At 41.9% G+C, this 18071-nt stretch overlaps 1 protein-coding gene across 8 annotated transcripts in view; it reads right to left on the bottom strand.

The window, feature by feature from the left end:
- LOC143218411 (uncharacterized) overlaps positions 1–13314 on the bottom strand; it is a 641385-nt gene extending 628071 nt beyond the window's left edge. For 6 of the 8 annotated variants that reach the window (XR_013011059.1, XM_076443569.1, XM_076443575.1 and 3 more), the window contains exon 1: positions 11746–13314. The gene's annotated coding sequence lies outside the window, so the exon portion shown is untranslated. The remainder of the gene's footprint in view (positions 1–11745) is intronic. The other 2 variants (XR_013011061.1, XM_076443615.1) reach the window with 1 other exon arrangement.
- Between the last annotated feature and the right edge of the window lie 4757 nt (positions 13315–18071).

Raw genomic sequence — 18071 nt, 5'->3', positions numbered from 1 at the left:
TCGCTGCCGCCCGATGGAATTAAACCGAAGATAGATGTGCGCTCGATTCCTGCGCCGCGCCGCGCCGCTCCGGCCCCGGTTCGAGAGGAAAGTTCCTCGTCCGGAGGAGATAAATCGCCTCGGATCGACTTCCGCGCGGCTCGCGTTTCCCTGGCATCGATACAACGGGGGGTGAGGAAGAATCGCAGATAGCAACCCTTTCAGGAAAAAGAATCGCCGCGGTACTTCATTGGCGGCCGGCGAGCGGAAAGTGGCTCTTAAGGCGCCTACGGGATGGAGAGGTCGCACGCTTCCATTCGTCGTGAGTGGGAACCTCCATCAAGAAGGATCGTCGCACATTGGTTTCCCAGCGAGAGCTAGTCTGGGCATCGACTTCATGGATTTTACGTCGAAAGCCGGGAGAAGAAGCAAGAGGTACGCGCGTGCACACCGGTAGCAGTCAAGTTAGGCCGGTGAACCGAAGGAATACGAACTTATAACAGGGGTGACGGGAGGAGAGGACCCAACACACCAGGGGGAAAAAAGACGGCGGGATAGGGACCGGTTGTGAAAGACCGGCCAAGACGCCGTAGCACCTTGAACCAACGATGAACGGCTCGTTGACCAACACTTGATCCATCGTCGAGAGGTCCATAATGCACGTAACACCCTCTTCAGAAACGCCAAGCGCCTTATTCACCTGGAGCCCCATGAAAGCTCATAATATCCAGGAGCCCGCGAGAGAGCGCTTGCGCTCGCGCTACCACGAGACGTCCAGACTTTTGTCTCTCTTCCTCTTTCTCTCTCTCTCTCTCTCTTTTGCTCTCCTCTTCCGTGGTCATAATTACGAGACGTTAATTACGCGATGAATGCACCCGCGGCATAGGAGAGAGCCGCGTCACTCGAGAGCGGTGAGCTTTCAAGGGTAATGCAGCAGCCACTCAGGTACACCAGATGGTGTCGATTTGTTCGAGTTCGCTCCTTTATCCCCCGGCGCGACTGTTATTCCGCCTCGCGTTCGAGTAACAATAAAAAACCGCATCTGCCTAATCGGTGCGTTACCAACCCGACGTGGAACAGCCGACCAGGTTCTCTCTCTCTCTCTCTGCCAACGATGGCAACCGCCGTGTTGCAGGATACGCTGTCTCCGGCAAACGGTGACAGAGAGAGACCTCAGAGAAACAACGCCAGCCGACGAGGACTGCGAAGTGGTGGAGCGGCAACCATCGCCACCGGAGTCATCCACTAGGCCCGCACGCTCTCGTAATTAGCAGCGAATCTACTCGCGCAGGCTTTTTTTCCAAACCGCGAATCAATGAATCGCAAAGCAGCTAGTCGAGGTCGACGGCCTGGCGGCGCTCGCTCCCACAGATTCGAAGGAAGAAATTCCTCTCGACGACGCTCGATCGAACACCACCAGCCACCGATATGTATGTATTACGCGTCGGCGGTGGTGCCTGTCCCTGTCTTCGCCTGCCTCGAAAATCCACGGTGTTCCTCTTGTCTCAGTCGTGTCTCTTATTTCACCATACACTGCGCCCCACGAGTCGAGTCGGTAAAGGTAAATAAACGCCACCTGAGCGCGACAGCGTCGAAGTCACATTTCTGGGATAGTTAGCGAAGGACGAGAGCGCTGCTCTTTTGTTTATCTACACTGGTGGCCGATTAGGTTATAAGTAGACTGCGGATTTTATGCAGTTTTGATAAACTAAGTGGCTAGGTGCACACACAAAAGATAAAAGAACTTAAGTGTATCTGCGTGTTATTTTCAACACCTTAAAATTATTAATGGAAGAAACGAATTTTTATTTAGCTCCTGCGTTTTGCAATTATGCACAAAATTTTTATTTTGCATGAAGATCCGCTGTCTAGTTACAAGACATCCCATTTAATTCTCGTTATCGTGTATATTGTATATAGCAGGGATAAGCATTTTTGTCTCAATTGCAAGCAGAGCGCAGGCACGAAAAAGAGATTGGTGGGGGAAGCAGGCGTTTGACGGGCCCGTATCGTACCCATCTCTGGTATACAGTGAATCACAGTAATATTCGGACACTTTCCAAAGACCTGTAATCTTTTTAACATTGGACCATACGACTTGAATTTTTGGCAGATGTTGAAAGCGAAAAAGAAATTTCCGAAAAGTTGCCGAGAAAATACTAAAAGGTGTTCTTTATACAAGTTTTGAAGTGGATCTATACTGAAAATTTAAAGAATACGTTTTGTAGATCCGTCTCAATTATACATATTGCTTGTTATTTAATTGTACAACGTTGCAACGAACTACAAACGTTTAAAGATGGTGAAAAGTGCATTCTGTACGATTTTCGGCCTATGGATGTAAATCTACGGATTCTTACTTAGATTTCAGTGCGTCAATGCCTGTCGTTTTTTGACGAAGAAGATCTAGATCGACAGAGTCCAGAGAAAGGTGAACCGAAGCAGTTCGACTTTAGCAAGAGTATAAAAAATGCGTGGAGGAAGCAGAGGAACGTGTTCCCGGTTGCCCTAGAAGGTATAATCGATGGAAACACGGTGGATGTAAACGATGATGTGGAAAGCAGATGCAGAAACAGCCTGGAACAGGTATGGGCAATAAGCGCTTTTTGCTCTGGAACATTCTGGATTGCCCCCGGGAGCAATGCTTCAGGCAAATGGCGTCAGAGAAGCAGATTGAAGACTATCTATCTTGCTTTCTATGCGCGGCAGGCACGATTTCGTTGCTCTGAAATTCGACGAAGGCAAGGCGGTGCCCTACAGGGCTATCTGTGGCCACGAGCGTCCTGGAAGCAACACGTATGAAGATCGGAACGGATCTCGACAGCGGAACAAGCAACGCGTGTCGGCGAAGTTATCGACAGCGACGGATGAATTTAATGGTGCGGGAGGAGCATGTGTGACTCGATAATTACAGTGGGCGTCGAATAACAGCGGGATTAGTGGGAACCAAGGATTTAGAATTGAATAGATGAAAAGCATAGCGTTAAGATGACAGGATCCGTTGATAGCGGACTAAAAACAGTGAATGTTTACATATCTACTGTAGAATCGAAATTCGGCTTTCAGAAATAGACAAGCACTATGTATCAAGCCAGAGCAATAGCATAAAGAGCTCCCAAAACATGGCCAAAGACGAAGTAGAAAATTCGCAAGAAAAAAACATGGACCATCGTGTTCTAGGATAAGTGAAGCATCTACGAACAAAATATCTTGTCGACTCAACAAATCTTGGTCCACTGGCATTGTAATAATGTAATTTTGAAACTCTGAAATCTTGTAGATATTGTAGGCAAACTACAGCCATAAAATTTTATAGCAACCTTACTAATCACGTTCCACAGAAACGTCTATACATATAATAAGATCTTAATTCTTGGCCATTTTTTTTTAAATAGCTGCTGGTCCGGTATGAGCTCGTTTTCGAAAAATCTGCTGGCCATTTTACCGGCGGTGGATTTCTAAGGAACGTTTAATGGGACAAAACGTTCGATAGCGTACGCGGCCACCTGGCAGCACTGTTGTTCACCCTTTCACCGATAAGATTCGATTACTTTCGAGTGTTATCCGGCTCCGTGGGCGACGGACCTTCCTTGGAAATTTATAGCCTATGCATGATTTATCGGGCCGGCTCGGCAATTAAATCGCCGTTTATATTAAGCCAGTCTGCGGAATCCATAAAGGGTTATTACCGTTCGAGATAAACCGACAGGGTTGCGGAGGAGTGGTGCGGGGGCAGCAGGAGAAACAGGGGTGGGAGAGAGCAGAAGTAGGGGTGGCGGAGGTCTCCGCAAACGCATCGGACGAATCGTCGTTTGCAATTAAATTAAGCCAAATTACGCGCAGGAAAATGAATAATTATCGGGCCTGGAAATATGAGAGACATTCAGCGGGTCTACCCTCCGCTGCGTGCACCACATATTGCGCGATACTCCGCGGGCTTAAACGAGAAATTGAACGTTTCACCCCGAATTTATCCCGCCCGCTTAATGCCGGCCAATCTGGAGCCACCAAAGCCACTCGTCCGATTTTTGGAAGCGTCTGAACGATGACCGTGGTCCGACGTATTTGTCAATGGCTCCATTGTGAGCGGAGAAGAAACGACCTAGAGCGGAATGCCTTTTCACGAGTCATCGCGCAGTCGAGTGTACACGAAGCAGATTTACGCTCGACTTATCGTTCCCCGATCTAGCTACGAATGTTGGATACAGAGAATAGGGGGATCCATGGATCTACTGTATTCGAATCGGTCGATATGGGCCCTCTGTGTAGCTCAGTGTTCCCTAATTAAGAATGTTCAAGCTTACTCTATAGTTGTTAAATCGCATTCGTGCCTTTCGTCCATTTGATACATTTTCCACTGGCTTGGTGTGTTTTATATATATACGTCTATTTATTTTTTATGGAAGACGCGAATAATCTTGATTCCAGGCACTAGAATACCAATTTATGTACTTATTTTACTGATTAATCTTACACTCGCCAGTAATGCCACAATTGCATAATATGTAAGAGCACAAAATTATAAATATTGAAAAACCGACGTACACGATAGTCCGAAAAATATATTCTAAAGCAGCGGTTTCCAACCTGGGAGGCGCGGCCCCAGGCGAGGCACGGAGTATTGCCAGGGGAGGCTCCAAAATTTTTAATAAAAAATTAATGTTCACACCATAATATCTACAAATAAATAAACTTCACATCGTAATGTAACAGTACAAATTCAGGTATAAATAGGGAGGCGCGGGGGGAAAAAAAAATTCTTTTTAGGGAGGTGTAGTAGCATAAAGGTTGGAAACCGCTGTTCTAAAGCCACCGAGACATGAAACCAGAAATAGGAACAAATTCGAGACATCCAGTGGTCCTAATTAAGGGGCAAAATTGAATAAAAGTGAAGAAGGTTGACAAAACGCTAAAAGAGACAAACCAGCGTTGTTCGACACCGAGGAACGAGCGTATATCGTCCACAGTTTCGGTCCGACGGTCCCGCCGGGGTTTAAATAAATAAGTAAAGGTGTGCAGCAGTGATTTTATCGAAATCTGTTCCACGGTACGCGGCGCAGCCGTCGCCGGGGGAGCGCGAGACACGCTCGATGAATACGAAACTCCGGACAAAAGTCCGTTCGGAAGGAAACTTCCATTTATACCAGATGCCATTCGAAAGAGACAAACTGCTAGGAGCAAGAGCATGAAAACGCATACGCGCACCTACCCACGACGCCAAGTTTTACGAGCGTCCGTGAACCCCAACGGGAAGCTTTGTGGATAGGTCACGAACATCGGCGGAGCTGCGCGAGGATCGTGAACTAACCGAGACAGGTCGACAGCTGTAGCGCGACGATCCTAACGCCAAATCAAATCTCAGAGGGGAGGTAAGAGGGTCAGCCAAATATTAACCGGATTTTGTAATCTGCAACAATGTAGCTGCTCTTATCTACCGAGGCATAGATCGCGTCAACAATTTAAGGATAAAGCGTTGTCGAGGACACAAGTATGTAGTTCCTTGTGTGGATGCCTGCTGGAGTTTTACATTTCTGATGAAACTGTGCTATTTGATTTTGAACAAGTAGAAGCTAATTTTTCTGTGAAAAGACCGAGAATTCATTTGTACGCCTACTATATTTGACCGACCCTCGTAGATGCAACGTGCACTGCGGCACGACGAGCAGAGAAGGTGTTGACCCTGATCATCGTCGCGCAACATCCTTTTGTTTACAAGGAAATTAGCAGAGTTTGGCCTGGTTCTAGCGACCAATCGCTGGCATTCGATCGAGACAGGATCGAAATCCCCATACCGAACCTGGCCAGGTACCGTCGGCATCACTTAGCCCGGCCATCGACAAACCCCATGAGCCAAAGTCAATAGCTAATATTGCCCGTTTAGATCGAGTCCGGACGAGCGCAGAGAATACTCCTCGTTCAAAATGAAACTGCCTACCACCCTCCCCGTCATCTAATTCGCCGTCCCTATCGCACGTTCCGCCCTCTGTCCATCTACCTGTGCTCCCCGTCAAATGTTATTCGAACATCATCTCTCTCTCTCTCCCTCTCTCTCTCTTTGTCCCTCTTCCCCAACCGGGCCGGTTTTATTCTCCCCTCCTCTGTCCTACTCACTCACTCTCACTCTCTCTACAGCACCCTCTCTCGACGCCGGTAATTATTTATAAACACCGTTGCCATTGACGCGACCGAACTAATATTGTTTTATACGTAATGGAGTTCGGAGACGAGAGACCGAAGGACACCGTTTGATTAAACGGTCACGCATTCGCCGTGTCTGAACTCGTCCATTCATCCGACCTATCGCCAAACATATCAGTATCGATCACCGTGTTTCGAACGCGATTATTTTGAAACCGGCGACGATCCTCCATTCCCAGTATCGCTTTCCCGAACACTTTGTCAATCTTTGCACGAGTAACCGGCTGTTTTCGATGCTTCATTTAACAGGTTTTACGTTCCCGCGAGCCCCTATTTTTCGAACGATTTCGAACACTTCGCGATCGAAGCTGTTTTAACTACGAAACTCAGAAATTTCCACTGAAACAACCGGGAGCCTCCTTCTATGTCCCCGCGAGCCTCCATTTTTTTTAACAGTTTTGTAACACGTTGTAATCAAAGCTGCTTCTACTACAGAAATTTCCTCAGAGACCAAATATTTTACGTACAGGAAAATGTGAAATTGAACGCATCTATGTATACTTAATGAAATTTTTAGCAATTAATTGAATATCAATTAATTTGGCAATGTGAAAATTGTTTCGAACTATGCTAGTATATGATAATTATTAGTGGAGCAACAGTGTCATCATTCTAATGTAAAGGGTTAGAATGACAATTAAAGCTCTGAGAAATAAAATTATGAAATTAATATTTTTAAATTGTCAATTATCGTATTCTTTTCCGTTGCTATATTTCACAATTTCAGAAATATTTATTCGAAATATTTCGACGTTCGAAACATAAATCAAGTATTTGGAAATTTGTTGGCACCCAATTTTAATTATTGGAACCGTTATTCACACAAAACCGTTGAATACCACTTTCATTATTTAACAAGTGTATATGTCAGTACGAGTCAAAGCCAATAGCCACAGTTTTATTGGAAAAGTCCCATCGAAATAGCAGGACATGTTATATGTATTTGTTGGAGGAATCATAAATGTCCAAATGCTCGTGGTGCATATATTCAAATCGATATTTCTACAATATTTTGTGAAACAAGGATGATATTACTAGAACTTTCGGTCTACTTCTCTAATATCCAATGCTTCCATTCTCCGTTTCTATCGATATCTATGGACTGGCCGCATTGTCTTCTACGGATCATCCTAATTGTCTGCTGACTACCCCTATTGTCCTCCTTGAACAGAACAGCAGGACTATACAAGTTCTAAACTCGTAGAACAGTTGAAAATTCAATATTCTGCAGCCTAGGAATATTAACTTGGGAATAGGTACTAAATGCAATAAGACACTTTTGAAATATCTATGAGAAAGGTTATTTGATTTCTTTTAGTGCCGATTTATTTGGTTGGCAAGAAAGTAATTTCGGTAGTTTGAGGTGAAATAAAACCCAATTTTTTTATTCAAGCAATGAACTTTCACTAACGATGATGACCTGAAATCGCACTTGGATCAGTTTTTTGTCGATAAGGACCAGAAGTTTTATGAGCGCGGAATTGTGAAGAAAACAACATCGAACAAAAAAATTGGGTTTTATTTCACCCTTATAATACCGAAATTACTTTTTCGCCAACCTAGCAAAAAGAACCTAAACGAAAAGCATGGAGCCATAAAAATGTCGGGTTGCTTATTAGTAGACTGCGGATTTTATATGCATTTATGGCAAACATGAGTGGTTGCCATTTAAAACAGTGAAAAAATTAGAATGATCTGATAACCCCAATCTAGTGTTTGCATCTTGTTAAGATTATTAAAATGAGAATTAAACGTCTATCTGACTTCAGTCTCTTGCAAATGATGTAGACAATTTTTATTTTGCATAAAAATCCGCAGTCTACAATTAGAAATCGAAGACAAAGCAACATGATGAGTAGACTGCGGATCTTTATGCAAAATAAAAATATTCTGCATCGATTGTGGAAAGCAGTAGTTAAATAAAAATTCATTTCATCCCTTAATAGTCTTTTTATATTGAAAACAACGTAACAATATTCTTAGATTTTTTATATGTTTCACTGTTTTATAATTCGTGCAGTTAATTTCTTCATAAATGCATAAAAATCCGCAGTCTAGTGATAAGCATCAGATGATAAATGCATACATATAAAAGACTCCATATTTTACACAATTGGAGTTTTTATTGCTTCGTAGTCCAACGCATTAACTGCTTTGCCAAACGGTGATATTATTAGAGTTTTTATTGTTTATTTTGTATGGAATACAGAGGGATAATTGTAATCGATGTAGAAGATCTAATACACAAAAATACAACCCACAGAAAAAATGTCATCCAACAAAAGAATGTGTAATTTGCAAAAAAAAAGACCAACGGAGGGAAACCGAATATTTCTATAAAAATTGTTCCGTCACATTATGCATTTCACATACCATACAAAATAAACAATAAAAACTTTGATTGCGTCAAATAAGGAGTATTTTATGTTTATCGTCATTAAAAATCGATTGCTTATGTCAAATTTACAAAGAAAACGCTTCTTATCGATAATAAAGGTACACGAGTATCTCGCCCATAGCATCGTTTCTTCGACATCGTGAAATCGAGATATATATCTCGTCCACGGTAGCGAAAGGGTTAAAACCGAATCCGATTAGTTCCAGCCAGACTTGGGCAAAAATTTGTATCCAAGTAAAATTTTTGCCCGACTTTGGTCCCAGCGCAAAATGCACTGATACTAATCCAGGGTATGTATCGAGTTCGCGACAGAAAAAGCGTCTTCATTCGCTAAAACATCATGAAAATTTGAGGGTGTAACTGTTCGAGGAACAATAGAGCCGAATTTTTCCAGAGCTCGGTAATTTCAAAGCGTCTGACAGATGTTTCTTTGAGAATTCACCAAGATGTCGTGAAGAGGATACTAGTTTCCTGGCCCCTCATCTCTCATGCACTTATTTCCCGTCGCGTCTGAGGAAAAGGATACTAGAGGACAAGCGATTCGTCTCTGCTTCGCCTTGGCTCTCTTTCCATTAGACGGACACACGTACGCGCACACACGTTTCACCCGGTCGTTTCTCTTTTTGCGAGCGTTCGCGAACACCGCGAATACGGAACGAGATAGACGACACAGGAGGCCGCACCTCGCTGAAATTAGAGTAAGATTCTCCCCAAGGTACGCGTTTCGTCATCGACATCTGCGTTCAAATTACACGAATTTCATTTAGTCTTTGCTATTTTCGAGAGAAAGTTTTTTCCGTGTTCGTGGGACGTATTTAAAAAAATGATTTTTATACGTTTTCTGTTCCTCCAATTCAAATTATATTCCTCTCGAAATTTTGTTCTGAAACATTTTTCGATACCAATAATTTCCGAGATATTCGAGGGGGTCGCTTGAAATGGGACACCCTGTGTTTAATAAATGATCAAGAGGCAAACCTAAACAGATTCTCGATCGCCGAACTATCAAGAAAGTGTCAGGAGTTCAACAACGTCTTTCCTCGGCCGGATTTCCCGTAACTGTTTTTGTCCGTTTGCGGTTCCCAGATCGTTCGGCTTATTAATCTCTAACGTCGAATAATTACATACTCGGATATTAACCGGTGCCCTGCCCGGTATTGTTCGCCGCGTGTGTATCTCTCTGTAAAAATCGCGTTCGAGATAGCGGAGCAAGGGGACACGGAACGCCCAGTACAGACCGACAATAGCGGAAATAGCTACCGCTTCGAAATCCCTTGCACACTCGACATTAATTCTCGCTACTCGTGTAGTCCCTCCTCAGGAGAAAAAAGAAGGGCCGATCGCCGAGACTAGGTTGGTCGGACGAGAAAGATAAAGAGAGAGGGAGAGAGAGACCTGATGATACAGCCACGGCATGTATGAAGATAGCTGCGAGGACAAACGAGCGGATATACCACTCGCAGATCCTGAACGCGATCGACTACACATCCAAAGATCATGTCAAATGTTTGTCCGAGTTCTTTCGCTCAACGATCCAACCCTTTTGTCTCGTATCTCGAGTCAATTCGATAATGTCCTGCTTCAACTTCAACTAACTCTGGTCAGGCATTGTCTGCGTCAATCTATTGCACGGTCTTCGCGATGTATTCTATGTATAGATGTGCGCAAAACTTATTAGTCTTTCCCTTTCATTTTTACTTGTTAACCACCCCGTGATATCGAATCAAACTCCTAGTAAAGATTTTGAACGCGACCTATCAAAGATGTACGTCATCAACCCTGTGCACACAATTTATTTTACTGTTCTAATGATTAGAAACAAGTTTATATTTATTGTATGCCCACGTAGACTTCAATGGCTATACATCGATAACAACAAAATAGAATTTTATTTCGGTTCGAACGAAATTAGTGACCTTTGTGAAATCTTCGTCACAAGTCTGACTCGATGTTACGACGCAAGGGGTTGACGCGGATCTTTATGGAAAATAGGAATTGCCTGCATCGATTGCTAGACGTACAACTGCATAAAAATTGATTTCATATGACCATGCGCGATTTTAATAAATAACGAGTATGTAATATAATCGAGATTTCGGAAATTCGTTCGATATCTTTAACGTTGTATGTTTGACCCATTCGTGTCATAAACGCATAACGCTGTTGTTAGGGTTAAAGGAGACATGATCAATCAACGACAACCTCTCCCTAAAAGAGAAGAACACAGCTGAAGACGTTGCATCGATATGTAATCCTAATTTCCCTTAACTCTTTCGTTACCGTTGACATCTAGAGGTGCTTTGAAATTTTGCTTCTGATATAAATGCATACTGTTGGTGCCCGTAGGCCTTTAAGCACCCATAGACATCCAGTCTATCGTATTATGTACTGATAGGCTTTGATGCATTTATAACATAAATGGAGAGGTGTCATTTCAAACAGTGAAAGCATTAGAAGAATTTAAAAATACTATTACATTATTCTCGACCTATTAAATATATTAAGGAAGAAAATAAATTTCTATTTCACTCCAGTTTGTTGCAATTGAAGCAGAATATTTTTATTTTGCATAAATATCCGCAATATACTCATCGGTTACTGCAACGAACTAAAAAAATAAAGCTTAACTGTACTGTTTACTAAATTCAGAAGTCCTTTTTACTCTGTATATTCGTCTGATAACGATGTCTCCCCCGATTATCAGTTTCTACAGTCGCAGCAACGTCGTTTAACATACTTAAATTTGACACTGGTTAACAATCTACGAACACGTTTCTAATAAATTAATCAGTTTATAGCTAATACATTTCCGTCACGACAGGGTGCAAAAAATGATAGGAACTTTGCGTAAGGTTATTACTAATAATTAAACTGCGGATCTTTATGCAAAATAAAAAATGTTCGCATTGATTGCAGGACACAGGAGCCAAATAAAAATTGTATTCTTCCTTCAATTATTCTATTCAGCTGAAACTAATACATCGCGATGTCCTTAAATATTTTTAACATGTCCACTGCTTTCAATTGTACATGCCCATTGTTGTCATAAATGCATAAAGTCTACATACTAATAATATCGAACATTTTCAGAAATGTCTTTTTCAAAACTCGGAAAGAATTAATTTCTGCATCTAATAACTACGGAAGAAAGATGATCTGACATAGAATACCTGTCGGACGCAGTCGAAGAATTTACTCGTCCCGAAGAACCGGCACTCTAGGATGCGTCATCGTTCTCGGGATCTGTCGAGAGCACCTGTTCCCCGGTCACTCGGTCGTCACACTTCAATCACAATATCTTCGAATCCCTGTTGCGCCTAACACGGCGTCATAGTCTCTCCGCGGGCCGGGCCGGCCCGGCGATCCTCGAAAATTGCCAAAGGGTTAATATTTTTGGTCGATTTCTCCCTTCTGCCGTGGCTCGATCCCACGATATATGTATAACCGGTTTCGCCGTCGTATTCCCGAATTCGCGATTGTCAATTCCACGAAACTCCTTCCGGCCGACTTTCTAACCGACAATAGTCCATTCGACGGAGATCGCCACCTAGCACTCGCGATTATTCACTCGGCGGGATCGACAGCGCCCGAAATAACGCGTATGAACACGAACCCGCAGCGCAACGAAGCGAAACGAAACGGAACGCACGTGGCCGGCGACGAGACCGTAGCCCGCTGCAACAGAACACCCGACGAGCGACACACTCAACGTCCTTCGGAAGAATGCGCCTTCTGTTCACCTCTCGGAATTAATCGACGACGTTCAAACGACTCCAGAACCAACGGGGTCCACGAACTCAATGGCCGCGGCGCAGAGTGATCCGCAACTTCCGGCGCGATCGTCGCGGAAATCCTCGAGATCCGATACACTTCGATTTCCAACAGTCTACGATCTTCACTGATACGTCTCTCGGAAGCTATTACTCATCATCCGGAAGACGATTTAAAATGGTCCGTAATTCGTCGAAGGTCCAAGTTCCAGGACCAACGGAGTTTACACAAAGCGGAAGTCTTCGAGGTCTGGCAATCTTCAACCACAAACTGCGCTGATAGTCATACGATCTCCATTGATTCGTTCTTCACAATTATTTATCATCAGAAATACGATTTAAAATGGTCTGTAATTCGTAGAATATCCAAGTTCCAGGACCAGCGAATTCAAACACAGTGTCGTTGATAGTCGTACGACCTCCACTGATACATCTTCCAGAAACTATTACTCATCACCTGGAAGAGGAGTTATAAATGGTTCATAATTGGTAGAAAGTCCTACAAGTTCCAGGACCAATGAACACAGTGGGTCTTCGAGGTGTGACACCCTCCAATCAGCAACTACGCTGATAGTCTTACGATCTCTACCGATTCGTCTACCACAAACTTTGTCTATTGTTGCTTATTATTTGGAGAACTATTGCAGAGTCACTGGGTTCGTTTAAAGACTGGTCTTACTGCTGATCGCTGTTGGCAGAGGGTGTCTTTTACTGGTGTCAGTAGTTAGTTGACCTTGTAGGAGAGTCTCCGGACCATTTTTCTCTCAGTAGTTGTTAGATCGAGTCGTGGACTGTTGCTTGGTGATAAATCCCAGAACGGTATATAGGTCGTGATCACAGTCGCGAGGCACGTTGCACAGTGCCGCGTTAATCGAGATTTCGCGGGCTCCACTTGCGGCGTTGAAGAGCGCGAATGCACACGGGATGCGCGCGTCCCGGCGGCTGCGCGTGCACTGCCCGCGCGGTTTCCGTACCCGATACCCCCCACCCTCTCTACGGGTTCTGCAGAAACGAACGTGCACGGGACCCCATGTTCCTTTCTCGGTCTCTCTCTCTTCTGCTTTTTATCTTCTCCCTTTCGCCTAGGGCCTCGTCCTTTTCTCTCTTTTCTCATCGAACACCACGTTACCTCAACTTCCACCGAGGCGACTGCGTTTTCGAAATAAAGGGTGGATCCTCTGCTTGCGATTTTCTGAAAGTTGATTTTCCAGTACATACACGGTAAGTATTTGTTTAAAAAGTATGACACAACGTCTACATCTCTTTTAATCCTCTTGCAACACGTGTTGCCTCATGCAAATGATAAGATTTTATTTATTCAGATTCTCGCAATTTTGCTTGGATAGAAAAATGTATTCAGTCAGTCCGCGCATGGAAATGTTTTTACAACTTCAATTAAAAAGCCTTTCCAATCGTTTAAACTCTATCAAGATGTATACCATGAAAGCCGCTCGAGATGTGCAGTGGATGAATCTGTACGGAAAATGAATTCTACGAAAACTAAGAAAACAATATAAAATGAAACGTCGTACGAGGCCACGCTTTCGAGGAAATCGAGTTTGAATATTTGTTGAGCACACCCGAGCTTCGCTAACTCCTGACTAAATGGTACAGTCGACAGGCTTTGTCTCCATGCGCGAATAGATAAAAAAGAATGTGCGGAATAAAATTTTCATATTTGCGGCCTCATTTTCCCGAAAACCGGAGTTGGAACGTGCTCCGCCGGGATTTAGCCAGGTGCAGGTGTGCTCGACAAATTTTTAAACTAGATTCTCTACAAAACGAAGTTTCACACGCGAACATCCTTTTAACACTTTTTGCAGATTTCTGCGCCTGATTTATGTGGACTAATCTACCGTCGGTTATACAGCACGTACACATTCGGTTGAAAAATGAACGAATACCCGTGTTGTCCACGAATTTAAGGATTTGATTTTTTCGAAAATATCATTTCAGAATTTCACTGACGCTTTAAATTGTTGAAATTATTCGGTACTATTTATGGCACACCTTTTCTATTCAGTAAAAGTTCACGAATTGTCTATGTACAGTGTGACTCCCACTAATATTCGGACTCTCTTAAAAAACCGATATCTTTTTTAATATTTACGGTTTGAGCTTTTTTGAAACGAAATTTTTCCAAAAATTGCAATTGGTCGGAATTCCAAAGAAAATACTAAAAGTTGCATTCTACAAATTTTTCTTGTGGGCCCATATTGAAAATTTAAAAAATACGTTTTGTAGACCTGTGTCAATTGTATGCAGAAAAAAACGACAGACATTAAAAGAATCCTTAGATGGATTGCAGTTAGAGGCTGAAAATCATGAAAAATTGCAATTTTGATCATCTTTAACGTTTGTGGCTCAACTACGAAACGTAATTTAAAATGTAAAGTGCAACTTTTAGTATTTTCTCTACTATTCCGACCAATTGCAATTTTTGAAAAAATTTCTTTTCACATCCTTATTTCTTTTCACATCCTCATTTCTTTTCACATCATGTAGTAAACTAATTTCTCTAGCTTCCCAAAAAAGTTCGAATCGTATAGTCCAATATTAAAAAAGTTATCGTTTTTTTTAGAGCGTCCGAATATTAATGGCAGTCACTCTGTATATGTATAATATTGTTGCAAAAGTTTTCTTTTCATCTAATATTGACAATACGAGAGAGAGAGAGAATTTAAAACTGTCTCTCAAGCAAGCAAATGGTTTGATCAAAGAAGTGGGTGCTTGGAAAATAATAAAATATTAACAAAAATATAATTTCACCGTTTGTGCATGTCCACATTGTTGAACACTTTGGGACAAGCTGATATTCAATGCGAATGCAATCAATACAAACTAATGAAAGCTACCAGTACATAAAATTGTTGGACATTATTTCCGAATTGAATTTAAAACACAATCGCTTATTCTCGGATTGAATTAGTATCCATTCTATTCGAAGTGAACGCCATAACGAGAAATGGTACGTACCTGGGCATTGTCCTTGAAGATGCTGATATTCCTATAAACAGGAGGAGAGAGATTTCGTTCTTTTGCCTCGTTTATTATTAGCTTGATTACCGCGGCGCCCCGGTGGAATTGCACTGCAGTTCGGTGTTTCCCGGCGTGGATCGTGTTCGCCGAACCATCTTGATTGTAATTTTTCCGCTTATTCAGAGGCTGCACGCGGGACTTTGTGTGGGGATCCGGTGCGCAGCTGGGTAAAAGTGTTTTCACTTTTAATCGTGGAAGCGATTGCCACGTTTGATAAAACGTTTGATAAAAGGACGAACGATAAACGAAACGATTCGCCTGATGCAATAAATTGAAAGTGTACATACCATTTCAAAATCAAAGCATCGCGAGCGTCGCGATTTTTTAATCGTTTCAGACTTATTTCCCAAGTAATTCTTTGAAATTGAAAATATGAATGCTTCATCACCAGATTGCGGATCATTATGGAAAATATTCTGTATCCATTCCAAGAATCAAAAGTCACTTGGAAATTTCCTTTTCTCTTCAATAATTAATTTTAGCTCTACGATTTCTGTAACCTTTATGCCAGTTCATATTGCAGCCACTCATATTTGCCATGAATGCATGAAACCGTGATATACATTAGGTCCAATAGGAGAATTAAAGATTGATCTGAAAGGAACAGGTAAAAATATGTAAAAGAAAATTAATGCATAAAAAGTAAGAATAATGCTGTAATGGGGAACTTTAATAACTGTCATGAAATTATCAAAACTTCAGCCTCGCCAAAGTTTACATTTTCATTTGCCTATTTCCAATTGTCATCTATGCTGATATGAAGAATAATATAAATCCTTATACATATACACAGTAGCGGACAAAAGTTTAAGACCGTTCTAAAGAAGACGATAACTTTTCTAATATTGTACTATACGATTTTAACTTTCTTTGGAAGCTAGAGCAATTTGTTTACTAAAGGATGTGAACAGAAATTTTTTCAAAAATTGCAATTGACCGGAATTGTTGAAAAAATACTAAAAGTTGCATTTTGAACTTTTTTATGTGGGCCTATATTGAAAATTTTAAAAATACGTTGGTATTATGTTCTATTCTATTGTAACAATAAGAATCTAAATATGAACGTAGACGGTTCCCATATTTGGGGAACGCAGTGCATTTAAATCTGGCCGAATTTTTCGCTTGATCAGCATATTTCCACATTAATATTAATTACCTGATTTCGGGTCCCTGACATCCAACCCTCGTAGTCCCTCTCTTAATGTCGTCGACTCTCTGTCTCCTGTGTGTCCCGACCCAGACAACTCGACACGCGTTCTTACACATACAATCCTGCATGAAAGGGAATGCGTGTGGGATAAGAGGAGGATTCAGCGTTACCGAGTGTATAATGCATCTTCAAACTCGCATCTTCCTGTCGCGCAACCCTCTCTGCCAGTTTAATATTCATTTTTATATTAACCATCGGTCGCGTAGCGAAGTCTACCGAATCTACCGATGCTTCCGAAGTATTCGGAATACTTCGACTATATTCGGAAACTTTCGGACCCCCACTGAACGTCGCGTCGCACCGCACATTAGGCCTAATCGCATCAGAAACTGCCTTTATATAAACTACCGATAAAAAACTAACGATGTCCTTGAAAAAACGATGAAAAAATAACCGGACAAAAGAAATTGTTCTTCCATGGTATTCCTCCTTCGACACCATTTAAATTATGCCATAAATATCTTTTGTGCCATTAAAAATAAAGGAGATATTTAGGTGGCTTCCTTCAGCTGAGATACCCTGTATAATGTAAAAAAATCATTACTTTCTCGATTGAGAAAATGTCGTGATGTAAACGGTTGCTACATTGAACTTTCCCTCTGAATAAAATCAATACATACAACATTATTAAGAGAGTCGTGATTTCATAACAATACTAAGCTGAGACACCCGGTATAATAAAACTGGTGGTATGTTATTGCATTCAGTGATGATACGATCTTTCATATCATCAATTGTAGTCGGTGCCTCAGTGTATACTTCATCTTGAAGTAACCCCATAAGAAAAAGTCGAGGGGTGTTAAATCAAGTGATCTTGCCGGAAAATGAATGAGACCACCTTGTCCTATCCAACGATCCGGAAATACATACTTGATTTAATGCATCTCTTAATGTGCAGGACAACCATCCTGTTGGAGCTACATTGTTTGTCGAATATGCAATGACCATAAGGTATTTGAATTCGTAACATTATCAAGAGAGTTGTAACAACACTAAAAATAAAATATCTCCTTAACTAATGGTTTTTCGATATTAATAGGTTAATACCTTTATGTAGAGAATATGAAGCTTCATCGATTGGTGCAGGAAAAAACATACGATCTCATTAACAAAAGTACTGATGACAATACTAAAGTATGCATCTCTCGAAACCATTCAACCTTACAAGTATTCTTCGCGAAAATCGAGTTGGTAATATCTGGTGGACCACCCTTCAAAAAATGCTACGAATACATAAAATCTAGTCTACCTATTCAGATTGATTGCAGAAAAAGTACGAGTACTGCTACAAGTTTTTAGTTTGTTTAGATAACTGTGTCTCTAATTCTTGTATTGTCCAGAGAAAGAGTGTAAAAACTAGCGGGTTCGGGAACGGGGAAAGAAGCCCGACCATTCAGATTGCCTTTGCGTTCATCTAGCCCCGTTCCCGTCCAGCTAGTTTACACTCTTTCTCTGGACAGTACTCTAGTTCTTGTAC

Source organism: Lasioglossum baleicum, chromosome 2 (assembly GCF_051020765.1).
Source record: "Lasioglossum baleicum chromosome 2, iyLasBale1, whole genome shotgun sequence".
Taxonomy (NCBI): Eukaryota; Metazoa; Arthropoda; class Insecta; order Hymenoptera; family Halictidae; genus Lasioglossum; species Lasioglossum baleicum.
This window is presented reverse-complemented; position numbering and strand designations above follow the sequence as displayed.